The sequence below is a fragment of the Zea mays genome, chromosome 5 (assembly GCF_902167145.1).
Source record: "Zea mays cultivar B73 chromosome 5, Zm-B73-REFERENCE-NAM-5.0, whole genome shotgun sequence".
NCBI classification, from domain to species: Eukaryota; Viridiplantae; Streptophyta; class Magnoliopsida; order Poales; family Poaceae; genus Zea; species Zea mays.
The window spans coordinates 90148559-90166100 of record NC_050100.1 but is presented as its reverse complement, the minus strand read 5'-3'; positions in this window follow the sequence as shown (position 1 = coordinate 90166100).

Here is a 17542-nt window from a genome sequence, read left to right as displayed (position 1 = left end):
AAACCGTGACCCAGCCCCCGAGGGTGTCCGAGCGGGGTCTCCCTCTTGTGCTTCCATGGACGTTCATGCGGGATCGCCTCCGCATTCCGGTTGCATGGTGGTAGCCCGAGCTTTGGACCAGGGAGTCGCTTTAGAGGGCAGCGTCCCCGTTGACCCAGTTTTGGGTTCTGTTGATGGCACTAAGTTGGTTCTTGCTGGTTCATTGCAAGCTGCTTCGGGTGGCGACCTTACGCCCGGTCATCAACTGATCTCTCATGATTTGGGAGTCCCTTCGTTCTTTTCCATCCTCCAGGTACTGTGATATATTTTAGCTTGATTCTTACACCGCATGACCTGCTATCATTACACTCATCTGTTCTCCTTATCAGGCTTTGGTGGACGAGATGGCTAGCCAGCTGAGGTTGCAGGGTGCTCCTGTTCTAGAAGGAGCTTTGTCTCTTGCACGTTGGAATCCAGTGTTACTTCGACATCGTGTCTCTGACTTGGAGGCGACCAATGCTGGTTAGTGCTTTTTTGCTTCTCTTTGTCTTTATTATTGAACTGCCTTACATTCTGACCCCTTTTGTTTGATTGTCTCCTGCTAGATATGACTCGGCAGATTTCCACTCTTGAAGAAAAACATTCTCGAGATCAGGCTGAACTGGTCCAGCGGTGCTCTGATTTTGAAGAAAAGCATTCTCAAAGCCAGACTGAACTAGCTCAGCTCTCTGCTGCCCTAGATGACGCCAATGCATTGAGCTCTTCCCTTCGCACTCAGCTTGATTCTTAAAAGGTGACTTATGGAACTATGCCTTGCATTATTGTGTTCCTATTGCTCGCTTGATGCTTGAAGGAGTTGACTTTTGTTTGTAGGAAGAAAAACGTATCCTTGCTGCTTCTCGCAACAATCTTGACAGACTGTATCGCGACTCTAGCAACTCGCTGACCATCCTGGAGAGGAGTCATCGCTTCACCATGGAGGAGTTAGACAACCATCGCTGTAAGCTGCAGGAATCTACGGATGAGGTGATTCAGCTCAAGCAATTGATATCGGCGAATGATGCTACTATCAAAGAACTCCGTGCTTCCAAGAAATCCATCGCCCAGGAGCTAGAAACCGCTCAGTTGGCTGCCAAGGTTGCTGAAGAAACTTCCATTACTCTGAGAGCCCAGCGCGACAGAGCCATGGATAAGGCCATTCGGGCGGGGCGAATCTTGATGAGGAGACCTGGCGTGGTTGTTCCTGAAGATATAAGGGCTGACGTGAATGCTGCTCCTGATTCCTCAAGTCGCCCTTCCTCGTCGGTTGCCCCTGAGAAAGATATCACGAAATAGAGAAATATTTTGCGTGCTTTGAGCGCGCGGTTAGCATGGTCAGACATTTGTTAGAGAACATCAGTTTAGCACTTGAATGATATTGTTATTCTCATATTGTTTCAGAATTCAACAGTATGTAAATTTACAGTAGTAAAATGTTGTGTGATGGTTTTGAAACTTGTTTACGGGATATAGAAGTCATCCCTATATGAGTAGTCATAAGCGCGTCAGATCACCTTAAGTTGCCGCTGACTTAAGTCGTTTGCCTTTGTTAATAGGGCATAGTGGTCACCCCGAGTTACGTAAGCGCGAGCATGTTGCACCGGCTTAAGTCGCTGCCGACTTTAGCCGATTGCTCCGTTGGCAGGGCATAGTGGTCACCCTGAGTTAAGTAAGCGTGAGCATGTTGCACCGGCTTAAGTCGTTGCCGACTTAAGTCGATTGCTCCGTGATAGTCGCCTAGGGGGGGGGGTGAATAGGGCGAAACTGCAATTTACAAATATAAACGCAACTACAAGCCGGGTTAGCGTTAGAAATATAAACGAGTCCGCGAGAGAGGGCGCAAAACAAATCGCAAGCGAATAATGAAGTGAGACACGCGGATTTGTTTTACCGAGGTTTGGTTCTCTCAAACTTACTCCCCGTTGAGGAGGCCACAAAGGCCGGGTCTCTTTCAACCCTTCCCTCTCTCAAACGGTCCCTCGGACCGAGTGAGCTTCTCTTCTCAAAATACTTGGGAATCAAACTTCCCGCAAGGGCCACCACACAATTGGTGCCTCTTGCCTCAATTACAAGTGAGTGTTTGATCACAAGAAAGAATCAAGAAAGAAGAAAGAAATCCAAGCGCAAGAGCTCGAAAGAACACAAGCAAATCTCTCTCTCTAGTCACTAGGGCGTTGTGTGGAATATGGAGAGGATTTGATCTCTTTGGTGTGTCTAGAATTGAATGCTAGAGCTCTTGTAGTAGTTGGGGAGTGGAAAACTTGGATGCAATGAATGGTGGGGTGGTTGGGGTATTTATAGCCCCAACCACCAACTTGACCGTTGGTGGAGGCCGTCTGTTTGATGGCGCACCGGACAGTCCGGTGCACACCGGACATGTCCGGTGCCCCCGCCACGTCATCAGTGCCGTTGGAAATTGACCGTTGGAGTTCTAACTTCTGGGTCCACCTTGATGTCCGGTGGCGCACCGGACATGCACTGTTCACTGTCCGGTGTGCCGGCATGGGCGATTCTGACTTCTGCGCGCGCTGCGCGCGCATTAAATGCCGTCGCAGGTAGCCGTTGGCGCGAAGTAGCCGTTGCTCCGGAGTTGCACCGGACAGTCCGGTGCACACCGGACATGTCCGGTGAATTATAGCGGACTAGCCGTTGGAGATTCCCGAAGCTGGCGAGTTCCTGAGGCCGCTCTTCCTTGGCGCACCGGACACTGTCCGGTGTACACCGGACAGTCCGGTGAATTATAGTGCAAGTGCCTCTGGAAATTCCCGAAGGTGGCGAGTTCGAGTTGGAGTCCTCTGGTGCACCGGACATGTCCGGTGGCACACCGGACAGTCCGGTGTGCCAGACCAGAGGTGCCTTCGGTTGGCCCTTTGCTCTTTTGTTGAACCCAACACTTGGTCTTTTTATTGACTATGTGTGAACCTTGGCACCTGTATAACTTATTCACTAGAGCAAACTAGTTAGTTCAAAGATTTGTGTTGGGCAATTCAACCACCAAAATAATTTAGGAACTAGGTGTAAGCCTAATTCCCTTTCAATCTCCCCCTTTTTGGTGATTGATGCCAACACAGACCAAAGCAAGTATAGAGATGCATAATTGAACTAGTTTGCATAATGTAGGTGCAAAGATTGCTTGGAATTGAGCCAATATAAATGCTTACAAGGTATGCATGGATTGTTTCTTTCGTTTTTAACATATTGGACCACGCTTGCACCATAGTTTTGTTTTTGCAAACTCTTTTGTAAATCCTTTTCAAGGTTCTTTTGCAAATAGTCAAGGGTAAATGAGTAAGATTTTGCAAAGCATTTTCAAGATTTGAAATTTTCTCCCCCTGTTTCAAATGCTTTTTCCTTTGACTAAACAAAACTCCCCTAAATGAGATCCTCCTCTTAGTGTTCAAGAGGGTTTTGATATATCATTTTTGAAATACTACTTTCTCCCCCTTGAACACAATGGGATACCAATTGAAAAAATATTCTTTGAAAAACTAAGTTTTTGAAATTGGTGGTGGTGCGGTCCTTTTGCTTTGGGCTCATACTCTCTCCCCCTTTGGCATGAATCGCCAAAAACGGAATCATTAGAGCCCTCGAAGTAATTTCTTCCCCTTTGGTCATAAACAAATGAGTTAAGATTATACCAAAGATGAAGTCCTTTTGCTCTCTCCCCCAAGAATGGAGAGTGGCTTGGAGCGACGATGAAGGATAAGTTACGGAGTGGAAGCCTTTGTCTTTGCCGAAGACTCCAATTCCCTTTCAATATACCTATGACTTGGTTTGAAATAGACTTGAAAACTCATTAGTCATAGCATATAAAAGAGATTTGATCAAAAGTATATAAATGAGCTATGTGTGCAATCTAGCAAAAGAAGTTGCGTGAATCAAGAATATTGAGCTCATGCCTAAGTTTGGTAAAAGTTTGTTCATCAAGAGGCTTGGTAAAGATATCAGCTAATTGATCTTTAGTGTTAATGTAAGAAATCTCGATATCCCCCTTTTGTTGGTGATCCCTAAGAAAATGATACCGGATGGCTGTGTGTTTAGTGCGGCTATGCTCGACAGGATTGTCGGCCATTTTGATTGCACTCTCATTATCACATAGCAAAGGGACTTTGGTTAATTTGTAGCCGTAGTCCCGCAGGGTTTGCCTCATCCAAAGTAGTTGCGCGCAACAATGACCTGCGGCAATGTACTCGGCTTCGGCGGTGGAAAGAGCGACCGAATTTTGCTTCTTTGAAGCCCAAGACACCAAGGATCTTCCCAAGAACTGGCAAGTCCCCGATGTGTTCTTTCTATTAATTTTACACTCCGCCCAATCGGCATCCGAATAGCCAATCAAATCAAATGTGGATCCCCGAGGGTACCAAAGGCCAAACTTAGGAGTATAAGCCAAATATCTCAAGATTCGTTTTACGGCCGTAAGGTGGGATTCCTTAGGGTCGGATTGGAATCTTGCACACATGCAAACGGAAAGCATAATGTCCGGTCGAGATGCACATAAATAAAGCAATGAACCAATCATCGACCGGTATACCTTTTGATCCACGGACTTACCCCCCGTGTCGAGGTCAAGATGCCCATTAGTTCCCATGGGAGTCTTGATGGGCTTGGCATCCTTCATTCCAAACTTGCTTAGAATGTCTTGGGTATACTTCGTTTGGCTAAGGAAGGTGCCCTCTTGGAGTTGCTTAACTTGAAATCCTAAGAAATACTTCAACTCCCCCATCATAGACATCTCAAACTTTTGTGTCATGATCCTACTAAATTCTTCACATGTAGATTCGTTAGTAGACCCAAATATAATATCATCAACATAAATTTGGCATACGAACAAATCATTGTCAAGAGTTTTAGTGAATAAAGTAGGATCGGCCTTGCCGACTTTGAAGCCATTTGCAATAAGGAAATCTCTAAGGCATTCATACCATGCTCTTGGGGCTTGCTTGAGCCCATAAAGCGCCTTAGAGAGCCTATAGACATGGTTAGGGTACTCACTGTCTTCAAAGCCGGGAGGTTGCTCAACATAGACCTCCTCCTTGATCGGTCCATTGAGGAAGGCACTCTTCACGTCCATTTGATAAAGCTTGAAGCCATGGTAAGTAGCATAGGCCAATAATATACGAATTGACTCAAGCCTAGCTACGGGTGCATAGGTTTCACCGAAATCCAAACCTTCGACTTGGGAGTATCCTTTGGCCACAAGTCGTGCTTTGTTCCTTGTCACCACACCATGCTCGTCTTGCTTGTTGCGGAAGACCCACTTGGTTCCTACAACATTTTGGTTAGGACGTGGAACTAAATGCCATACCCCGTTCCTTGTGAAGTTGTTGAGCTCCTCTTGCATCGCCACCACCCAATCCGAATCTTGAAGTGCTTTCTCTACCCTGTGTGGCTCAATAGAGGAAACAAAAGAGTAATGCTCACAAAAATGTGCAACACGAGATCTAGTGGTTACCCCCTTATGAATGTCGCCGAGGATGGTGTCGACGGGGTGATCTCGTTGAATTGCTTGGTGGACTCTTGGGTGTGGCGTCCTTGGTTCTTGCTCATCCTCCTTTTCTTGATTATTTGCATCTCCCCCTTGATCGTTGCCGTTATTTTGAGGTGGCTCATCTTCTTGTCCTTCTTGTTCAACATCTTGAGCCTCATCCTCATTTTGGGTTGGTGGAGATGCTTGCATGGAGGAGGATGGTTGATCTTGTGCATGTGGAGGCTCTTCGGATTCCTTAGGACACACATCCCCAATGGACATGTTCCTTAGCGCTATGCACGGAGCCTGTTCTTCACCTATCTCATCAAGATCAACTTGCTCTACTTGAGAGCCATTAGTCTCATCAAACACAACGTCACAAGAAACTTCAACAAGTCCTGAGGACTTGTTAAAGACTCTATATGCCCTTGTGTTTGAGTCATATCCTAGTAAAAAGCCTTCTACAGTTTTAGGAGCAAATTTAGATTTTCTACCTCTTTTAACAAGAATAAAGCATTTGCTACCAAAAACTCTAAAATATGAAATATTGGGCTTTTTACCGGTTAGGAGTTCATATGATGTCTTCTTGAGGATTCGGTGAAGATATAACCGGTTGATGGCGTAGCAGGCGGTGTTGACCGCTTCGGACCAAAACCGATCCGGTGTCTTGTACTCATCAAGCATAGTTCTTGCCATGTCCAATAGAGTTCGATTCTTCCTCTCTACTACACCATTTTGTTGTGGGGTGTAGGGAGAAGAGAACTCATGCTTGATGCCCTCCTCCTCAAGAAAGCCTTCGATTTGAGAGTTTTTGAACTCCGTCCCGTTGTTGCTTCTTATTTTCTTGATCCTTAAGCCGAACTCATTTTGAGCCCTTCTCAAAAATCCCTTTAAGGTCTCTTGGGTTTGAGATTTTTCCTGTAAAAAGAATACCCAAGTGAAGCGAGAATAATCATCCACAATAACTAGACAGTACTTACTCCCGCCGATGCTTATGTAAGCAATCGGGTCGAATAGGTCCATGTGGAGTAGCTCAAGCGGCCTGTCGGTCGTCATGATGTTCTTGTGTGGATGATGGGCTCCAACTTGCTTCCCTGCCTGGCATGCGCTACAAATCCTGTCTTTCTCAAAATGAACATTTGTTAATCCTAAAATGTGTTCTCCCTTTAGAAGCTTATGAAGATTCTTCATCCCAACATGGGCTAGTCGGCGGTGCCAGAGCCAACCCATGTTAGTCTTAGCAATTAAGCATGTGTCGAGTTCAGCTCCATCAAAATCTACTAAGTATAGCTGACCCTCTAACACACCCTTAAATGCTATTGAATCATCACTTCTTCTAAAGACAGTGACACCTATATCAGTAAAGAGACAGTTGTAGCCCATTTGACATAATTGTGAAACAGAAAGCAAATTGTAATCTAAAGAATCTACAAGAAAAACATTGGAAATAGAATGGTCAGGAGATATAGCAATTTTACCAAGACCTTTGACCAAACCTTGATTTCCATCCCCAAATGTGATAGCTCGTTGGGAATCTTGGTTTTTCTCGTAGGAGGAGAACATCCTTTTCTCTCCTGTCATGTGGTTTGTGCACCCGCTGTCGAGTATCCAACTTGAGCCCCCGGATGCATAAACCTACAAAACAAGATTAGTTCTTGACTTTAGGTACCCAAATGGTTTTGGGTCCTTTGGCATTAGACACAAGAACTTTGGGTACCCAAACACAAGTCTTTGATCCCTTGTGCTTGCCCCCAACATATTTGGCAACTACCTTGCCGGATTTGTTAGTCAAAACATAAGATGCATCAAAAGTTTTAAAAGAAATGTTATGATCATATGATGCAATAGGAATTTTCTTCTTAGGCAACTTAGCATGGGTTGGTTGCCTAGAACTAGATGTTTCACTCTTATACATAAAAGCATGGTTAGAACCAGAGTGAGACTTCCTAGAATGAATTTTCCTAATTTTGTCCTCGGGATAACCGGCAAGGTATAAAATGTAACCCTCGTTATCCTGAGGCATGGGAGCCTTGCCCTTAACAAAATTTGACAATCTTTTAGGAGGGGCATTAAGTTTGACCTTGTCTCCCCTTTGGAAGCCAATGCCATCCTTGATGCCAGGGCGTCTCCCATTATAGAGCATACTTCTAGCAAATTTAAATTTTTCATTTTCTAAGTTATGCTCGGCAATTTTAGCATCTAATAATGCTATATGATCATTTTGTTGTTTAATTAAGACCATGTGATCATGAATAGCATTAACATCAATATCTCTACATCTATTACAAATAGAAACATGCTCAACATTAGATGTAGAGGGTTTGCATGATTTTAATTCAACAACCTTAGCATGTAATATATCATTCTCACTTCTAAGGTTGGAAATAGTAACTTTGCAAACATCAAAATCCTTAGCCTTAGCAAGCAATTTTTCATTTTCTACTCTAAGGCTAGCAAGAGAATCATTTAATTCCTTAATCTTAGCAAGCAAATCATCATTATCATTTCTAAGATCAGGAATTGAATCAATACAAACATGAGAATCAACCTTAGCAATTAATCTAGCATTTTCATCTCTAAGGTTGTTAATGGTGTCATGGCATGTGCTTAGCTCACTAGATAATTTGTTACATTTTTCTACCTCTAGAGCATAAGCATTTTTAACCTTAACATGTTTCTTATTTTCCTTGATTAGGAAGTCCTCTTGGGAGTCCAAGAGATCATCCTTTTCATGGATGGCACTAATTAGCTCATTTAATTTTTCTTTTTGTTCCATGTTAAGGTTGGCAAAAAGGATATGCAAATTATCTTCCTCACCACTAGCATTATCATCACTAGAAGATTCATATTTAGTGGAGGAGTTAGATTTAACCTTCTTCCTTTTGCCGTCCTTTGCCATGAGGCACTTGTGGCCGACGTTGGGGAAGAGGAGTCCCTTGGTGACGGCGATGTTGGCGGCGTCCTCGTCGGAGGAGGACTCGGTGGAGCTCTCGTTGGAGTCCCACTCCCGGCAAACATGGGCATCGCCGCCCTTCTTCTTGTGGTACTTCTTCTTCTCTCTTCTCTTGCCCTTCTTGTCGTTGTCCCTGTCACTGTCACTTGATAATGGACATTTAGCGATAAAGTGACCGGGCTTACCACATTTGTAGCAAACCTTCTTGGAACGGGATTTGTAATCCTTCCCCTTCCGTTGCTTGAGGATTTGGCGAAAGCTTTTGATGATTAAAGCCATCTCCTCATTGTCGAGCTTGGAGGCGTCAATTGGTTGTCTACTTGGTGTAGACTCCTCCTTCTTCTCCTCCGTCGCCTTAAATGCCACCGGTTGTGCTTCGGACGTGGAGGGTTCATCAAGCTCGTTGATCTTCTTGGAGCCTTTGATCATGCATTCAAAGCTCACAAAATTCCTGATAACTTCCTCGGGGGTCATTTGAGTATATCTAGGATTACCACGAATTAATTGAACTTGAGTAGGGTTAAGAAAAATGAGTGATCTAAGAATAACCTTAACCACCTCGTGGTCATCCCACTTCTTGCTCCCGAGGTTGCGCACTTGGTTCACCAAAGTTTTGAGCCGGTTGTACATGTCTTGTGGCTCCTCCCCTTGGCGAAGACGGAAGCGACCGAGTTCCCCCTCGATCGTTTCCCGCTTGGTGATCTTGGTGAGTTCATCACCCTCGTGCGCGGTCTTGAGTAGGTCCCAAATCTCCTTTGCATTCTTCAACCCTTGCACCTTGTTGTATTCCTCCTTGCTTAGAGAGGCGAGGAGTATGGTTGTAGCTTGAGAGTTGAAGTGCTCGATTTGGGCCACTTCGTCCGTATCATAGTCTTCATCCCCTACGGATGGTACTTGCGCTCCAAACTCAACAACATTCCATATACTTTTGTGGAGTGAGGTTAGATGAAATTTCATTAAATCACTCCACCTAGCATAATCTTCACAGTCAAAGGTTGGCGGTTTGCCTAATGGAACGGAAAGTAATGGAGTATGTCTAGATGTACGAGGATAGTGTAAGGGAATCTTACTAAACTTCTTACGCTCTTGGCGTTTAGAAGTTACGGAGGGCGCATCGGAGTCGGAGGTCGATGTTGATGAAGTGTCGGTCTCGTAGTAGACCACTTTCCTCATCCTCTTGTGCTTGTCCCCACTCCGATGCGGCTTGTGAGAGAAAGATCTCTCCTTCTTCTCTTTGTGGTGAGAAGAAGATTTCTTCTCTTTCCCTTTGTTGGAGGAGTTTTTCTTCTTCTCCTTCCTCTTGGTGCGGGACTCTTCCGATGAAGTGCTCCCGTGGCTTGTAGTGGGCTTTTCGCCGGTCTCTATCTCCTTCTTGGCGTGATCTCCCGACATCACTTCGAGCGGTTAGGCTCTAATGAAGCACCAGGCTTTGATACCAATTGATAGTCGCCTAGGGGGGGGGGGGGGTGAATAGGGCGAAACTGAAATTTACAAATATAAACGCAACTACAAGCCGGGTTAGCGTTAGAAATATAAACGAGTCCGCGAGAGATGGCGCAAAACAAATCGCAAGCGAATAATGAAGTGAGACACGCGGATTTGTTTTACCGAGGTTCGGTTCTCTCAAACTTACTCCCCGTTGAGGAGGCCACAAAGGCCGGGTCTCTTTCAACCCTTCCCTCTCTCAAACGGTCCCTCGGACCGAGTGAGCTTCTCTTCTCAAAATACTTGGGAATCAAACTTCCCGCAAGGGCCACCACACAATTGGTGTCTCTTGCCTCAATTACAAGTGAGTGTTTGATCACAAGAAAGAATCAAGAAAGAAGAAAGCAATCCAAGCGCAAGAGCTCGAAAGAACACAAGCAAATCTCTCTCTCTAGTCACTAGGGCGTTGTGTGGAATATGGAGAGGATTTGATCTCTTTGGTGTGTCTAGAATTGAATGCTAGAGCTCTTGTAGTAGTTGGGGAGTGGAAAACTTGGATGCAATGAATGGTGGGGTGGTTGGGGTATTTATAGCCCCAACCACCAACTTGACCATTGGTGGAGGCCGTCTGTTTGATGGCGCACCGGACAGTCCGGTGCACACCGGACATGTCCGGTGCCCCCGCCACGTCATCAGTGCCGTTGGAAATTGACCGTTGGAGTTCTGACTTCTGGGCCCGCCTTGATGTCCGGTGGCGCACCGGACATGCACTGTTCACTGTCCGGTGCGCCGGCATGGGCGATTCTGACTTCTGCGCGCGCTGCGCGCGCATTAAATGCCGTCGCAGGTAGCCGTTGGCGTGAAGTAGCCGTTGCTCCGGAGTTGCACCGGACAGTCTGGTGCACACCGGACATGTCCGGTGAATTATAGCGGACTAGCCGTTGGAGATTCCCGAAGCTGGCGAGTTCCTGAGGCCGCTCTTCCTTGGCGCACCGGACACTGTCCGGTGTACACCGGACAGTCCGGTGAATTATAGCGCAAGTGCCTCTGGAAATTCCCGAAGGTGGCGAGTTCGAGTTGGAGTCCTCTGGTGCACCGGACAGTCCGGTGTGCCAGACCAGAGGTGCCTTCGGTTGGCCCTTTGCTCTTTTGTTGAACCCAACACTTGGTCTTTTTATTGACTATGTGTGAACCTTGGCACCTGTATAACTTATTCACTAGAGCAAACTAGTTAGTCCAAAGATTTGTGTTGGGCAATTCAACCACCAAAATAATTTAGGAACTAGGTGTAAGCCTAATTCCCTTTCACTCCGTTAGCAGGGCATAGTGGTCACCCTGAGTTAAGTAAGCGCGAGCATGTTGCACCGGCTTAAGTCGTTGCCGACTTAAGTCGATTGCTCCGTTAGCAGGGCATAGTGGTCACCCTGAGTTAAGTAAGCGCGAGCATGTTGCACCGGCTTAAGTCGTTGCCGACTTAAGTCGATTGCTTCGTTAGCAGGGCATAGTGGTCACCCTGAGTTAAGTAAGCGCGAGCATGTTGCACCGGCTTAAGTCGTTGCCGACTTAAGTCGATTGCTCCGTTAGCAGGGCATAGTGGTCACCCTGAGTTAAGTAAGCGCGAGCATGTTGCACCGGCTTAAGTCGTTGTCGACTTAAGTCGATTGCTCCGTTAGCAGGGCATAGTGGTCACCCTGAGTTAAGTAAGCGCAAGCATGTTGCACCGGCTTAAGTCGTTGCCAACTTAAGTCGATTGCTCCGTTAGCAGGGCATAGTGGTCACCGTGAGTTAAGTAAGCGCGAGCATGTTGCACCGGCTTAAGTCGTTGCTGACTTAAGTCGATTGCTTCGTTAGCAGGGCATAGTGGTCACCCCGAGTTAGGTAAGAATGCAAGTCAATCATGAACAAACTGAGTATCTTTGAAGCTTTTTTTATTGATGGCATATTTCCCATTTTACAGAGTACATCGTCGTCCCGATAGCCTTTGAAATACGGCTAGGGATAAAACTTCCTGAGGTGTTCTATATTCCAGGAGTTCCCAATTTCTGTGTCGTCCATCTGAGTGAGACGATATGATCCTGGCCGAGTGACTTCTGCTACTATGAAGGGTCCTTCCCATAAGGGCGATAACTTGTGCCGTCCCTCCCCCGTTAGAATTCGGCGGAGGACGAGATCTCCTACTGAGAAGGATTGCTGTCGCATGGCCTTGTCGTGATAGCGCCTTAGAGTCTGCTGGTATCGTGCTGATTGGATTACTGCATTCAGCCATTCTTCCTCGAGTATATCGATGTCCTCCATCCTAGTAGCTTCGGCTTCTGCTATGCTTTCGAAGATCAACCTTGGTGCCCTGAACTTGAGATCGGCGGGTAACACTGCCTCCGACCCATAGACCATGAAGAAAGGAGTGTTTCCATGCAGAGCTCGGCTAGGTTGGGTTCTTAGGCTCCAAACGACGTAGGGCAATTCCCTTATCCATTTTCCTGCGAACTTTTCATTCTTATCGAAGACCTTTTTCCTGAGTGCCTCCAATATCATCCCGTTGGCTCGCTCAACCTGCCCGTTGGCTCTTGGGTGTGCTACAGAAGCATACTTGATCTGAATGCTTTTTTTGCTCGCAGAAATCGAAGAACTCTGAACTTGTGAAGTTGGATCCTAGGTCAGTTATGATGCTGTTTGGTATCCCGAATCTGAATATTATGTCTTGTATGAATTCCACGGCCTTAGCTGAGGTTAAAGAAGCAATGGGTTTGAACTCTATCCATTTGGTGAATTTGTTGATTGCTACCAGTACATGAGTGTATCCTCCTTGAGCTTTCTTGAAAGGTCCAATCATATCCAGTCCCTAGCATGCGAAAGGCCAAGTCACCGGTATGGTCTGCAATTGCTGTGCTGGTAGATGTTGTTGCTTCGACAAGTACTGGCAAGCTTCGCACCTCTGAACTAACTCGGTTGTGTCATTCTTCGCTGTTGGCCAATAGAATCCTAACCTAAAGACCTTCCCGACTAGTGTCTTGGATGCTGCGTGTATTCCACATTGCCCAGCATGGACCTCATCCAGAAGTTGCTTCCCGGTAGATGAGAGAATGCACTTCATGAAGACACCTGATGCACCCCTTCTGTATAATGTCTCCCCAATGAGTGTGTAGTGAGCCGACTGTCTGGCGATACGCTCGGCCGCATTTTTGTCATTTGGTTCCTCTTCATTCTTTATATACCTGATGATTGGCCTTCTCCAGTCATCAGAGTCTGAATCTGGTTGATTCACGATATTACACTCTTCTGCCTGATCCATTGAGATGCTCGGCTGTAGTATTTCTTGCACAAAGACTCCAGGTGGGACCTGAGTTCAACTGGATCCTAGCTTGGACAATACATCGGTCGTCGTGTTCCGATCTCTTTCTACATGATGAAATTCCAGACCCTCAAACTTATCTTCCAGTTTTCGGACGGCAGTGCAGTACTTTCCCATTGAATCGCTTGAACAATCCCATTCTTTGTTTATCTGGCTTATGACTACCAGAGAGTCTCCGTACACCATCAGTCTCTTGATGCCCAATGATATGGCGATGTTCAATCCATGGATCAGAGCTTCGTACTCGGCTGCATTGTTGGAGGCTGGAAACAACAACTGGAGGGCATATTTGAGGTGCTCGCCTCCAGGTGCGGTGAAGAGAATTCCTGCTCCTACTCCCTGCAGCTTCAGTGAGCCATCAAAATACATTCGCCATACTTCTGCAGTCTCTGGGTTATCTGGTACTTGCTGTTCAGTCCACTCTGATACGAAGTCAACCAACGCTTGAGTTTTGATGGCAGTGTGAGGTCGAAATTCAATGTCATGAGATCCCAGCTCACAGGCCCACTTGGCTATTCGGCCAATGGCTTCCTTGTTGTGAAGAATATCCCCTATTGGAAAGCCAGTGACTACTATGACTTTGTGGTCGTCAAAGTAGTGACGTAGCTTGCGGGCAGTTAGAAGTACTGCATACAATAGCTTCTGAACTTGAGGATACATTTTCTTTGAGGGCCCCAGAACTTCACTGATGAAGTAAACGGGATGTTGCACTGGGTAGGCATGTCCTTCTTCTGCTCGCTCGACTACCAACGCGGTGCTTACCACATGAGTCATGCAAGAGATATACAACAGCAGATCTTCAGCTGGTTGAGTTGATGTGGCTCGCCGTGGCGGCTTGAGTACTGGTGGTGTTGTCAAGAATTTCTTCAGCGCGTCTAGAGCTTCCTGTGCTTCTGAGGTCCACTGAAACTTATCCACTTTCTTGAGTAGCTTGTAAAATGGTAAACCTTTTTCTCCCAGCCTGGATATAAATCTGCTCATAGTTGCCATACATACAGTAAGTCGCTGAACCTTCTTTTGTGATCGTGGTGCTTCCATTTTTCATGATAGCTTCGATCTTATCAGGATTAGCCTCAATTCCCCGGTGGCTAACAATAAATCCGAGTAACTTTCCTGCTGGTACCCCAAAAACACATTTTTCGGGATTAAGCTTCCATCGATACCGTCGTAGACTGTTGAAAACCAGTTGTAAGTCTTCAATGAAGTTTTCCGAGTTCTCTGTTTTGATTACCACATCATCTATGTAGGCTTCCACACGCTTGCCCCAGTGATCGGCTAAGCATGTTTGAATGGCTCTCTGATAAGTCGCCCCAGCGTTTTTGAGGCCAAACGACATGGAGGTGTAATAGAAAGCACCAAACGGAGTGATGAATGTTGTTTTTTCCTCGTCTTCCTTCGCCAAGCTAATCTGATGGTATCCGGAATAGCAATCCAGGAAAGATAGCACAAAACATCCAGTGGTGGAGTCTACCACCTGATCTATCCTTGGGAGCCCGAAGGGATCCTTTGGACAATGTTTGTTGAGATCAGTATAGTCGACACACATGCGCCAATCCACTTTATTCTTTTTGAGTACAAGAACAGGGTTGGCCAACCACTCGGGGTGTAACACCTCTCTAATAAATCCAGCCGCGACCAGGCGAGCTAGCTCGGCGCGAATGGCCTCTCTCTTGTCGGGCGTGAAACGACGTAGTTTTTGCCGGATCGGCGTTGCCTGGGGATAGACCTTCAGTTTGTGCTCGGCCAGTTCTCTTGGGACTCCCGGCATATCCGCAGGTTGCCATGCGAATACGTCTCGGTTATCTTGCAGAAACTGGACGAGCGCGTCTTCCTATTTGTCGTCTAGGCTGGAGCTGATGATGGCAGTCTTGTGTTCATCAGCGAACCCCAGGTTGATCCTTTTAGTTTCTTCAGTCGGCCGCATAGAGGTCGCGGCTTGAACTTCGTTCGCCGGTGCTGTGAAGTCTTCCTCAGGCTTAGAGTTCGCCTGCGCCGAAGAAGTCGCCGGCGGTTTGGTGGTGAGGGCCGCTTGGATGGCCACTCGGAAACACTCTGCGGCACCTTGGAAGTCAGCGCGCACAGTTATGATTCCTCGTGGTCCTAGCATCTTCAGTATCATGTACATGTAATGCGGAATGGCCATGAATTTTGCCAATCCCGGCCTCCCGATGATGGCGTTGTACCCGCAGTCGAAGTTCGCTACTTCGAACCTCAGGAACTCGGTTCTATAGTTATCCGGAGTTCTGAAGGTGACGGGCATGTAGATGTGGCCCAGCGGGTATTCTCCTTCAGTCGGCACGATGCCGAAGAAAGGAGTGTCGGACTCGTGGAGTTCTTTGAGGTGAACTCCCAAGCCTTGGAGTGTCCGGGGGAAGGTGACGTTGATGCTGCTCCCCCCGTCCACTAACACCTTCTTCACCCTGCTCTCTCGGATCACCGGATCAACGAGGAGCGGGTATTTGCCTGGGTGATCGAAGTTGAGCCATTGATCCGCCCGAGTGAAAGTGATCGGGTGCTCCGACCACCGGTATGGGGCGGGAGGACCGGTGGTCGCCACCAATATCTGGCGATCGTTGAGCTTTTGTTGTCTTCTATTCTCTTGCGATCCGTGTCCGCCGAAGATGACGTTGACCTCCCTGTCAACGCGCGGGAAAGCTCCTCCTCCTCCCTCCTCCTGCTGCTGGGGTTGTCGTGGTTCTTCTGGCCCTCCCCTCGACGGAGGAGGAGGTAGAGGTTGGAAGGGTCGGCCGTGCCCGACGGAGTGCTTGAAGTCCCGGTAGTTCCGAAGAGTGTGGCGCATGTCCTTGTGGTACGGGCACTGGGCGTCGAGGATGTCGTCCAACATGCGCTCGCCTCCGCGAGGTCCTCCTCGGGCGCGAGAGGCTGGTGGTCCGGCGGCGTGTACTTCTTCGCGAGGTCTCTTCTCCCAGCGTTTGTCGGGTTGCTGGTTCGCGTCGCGTCGTGGTGCTGCCGGTGCGGGCTTCGCTCCTCCGATGAGGTCCTGGGCTCACTCGTCGGCGGTGATGTAGAGGTCGGCTTCCCGGAACAGCTCCTCGGAGGTAGTCGGCGCCTTCTGTAATATGGCTCGGACGAAAGCCGAGTCATTGGATCCTCTGTAGAAGTCCTCGATCACGGCCGCCTCCGTGACATCAGGGATATGATTTCTCATGGTCTGGAACCTTTTGAGGTATGACCGGAGAGTTTCGTCCCCCCGGCGCTTGATGGATTTGAGGTCCCATGGTTGCGCCGGTTTGTCGGAGAGGGACTGAAAATTGGCGGTGAAGCGTCGACTGAAATCGCCCCAGTCGTCGATGCAGTGTCGGGGTAGATGTCGCAGCCATTGCAGCGCGTCTTGCCCGAGGACAATGGGTAAGTACGCGGTCATCACGTCCTCGGACGCCCCGGTGGCCCGAGCAGCGGTGGTGTAGACGGCTAGCCATCCCCCTGGATCCTGCTTAGGTTCATATTTATCGACATTGGATACCTTGAAGTTAGGGGGCCATTGGATGGCCCTAAGGCGTGGAGTAAGAGCAGACACTCCACACGTGTCCTCCTGTCGTCGGGGATGATGTCTGTCCCGGGGAGGGGAGTAGTTGTTGTGGTTCCTCGACCGTCCCCGGGTAGTACCACCAGTTGAGGCCATTGCCGACTCAGTTCTGGTGGCCTAGCTCCGAGCTGGGATGCCATGATCCCTGTCGTACTCCTCCCGGCGGCGGATCTCATTCTCATGCCATCGTTCACGCGAAGCATTGATGGAGCTTTGCGCGTCCCGACGGCTGTTGATAGCGTGTCGTAGATCGTTCGGCGGGTGAGCGAGCGGTAGAAGATGGTTGGCTGCCTGAGTGGACAGTCGTCGATAGCCCTCGGCGTCGGGAGTCCGAGGGAGTCCATCAGCTATCCGAGCCAGTACTCCCCCAACTTCACTCGGCGTGTTCATGGCTCAGGCGAAGTCAGGATTCAGGTTGCGCCCGAAGAGTAGATTCTCCCGGCATTGCCTTGCATCTTGCTCGGCTTGTTCCTGAGCCCGGCGGCGATCACGTCGTCGGGAGTTCCTTCGTTCTCTGAAGACGTGTTCCTCCGGAGTTTCTCCTATCTCCGAGACCTCGTCCCGCGAGATAGGTTGCTCCGGATCCCGTTCTCCGGCCTCGTGGTGTCGCCGAATGTTTCGGCGCCGGTTTCTCCGTCGGCAGGATTCCCGCTGAGGTGGTTCTTCTCCGGGCGCGGTCGGCTCGTCGTCGGAGACGGGGGGCGACTCCACTCTCCCGATGAAGAGGACGTCGGGGTAGAATGGTACGGCGGTCGTGACGATCTTTTTTCCGTTCTCCTTTGA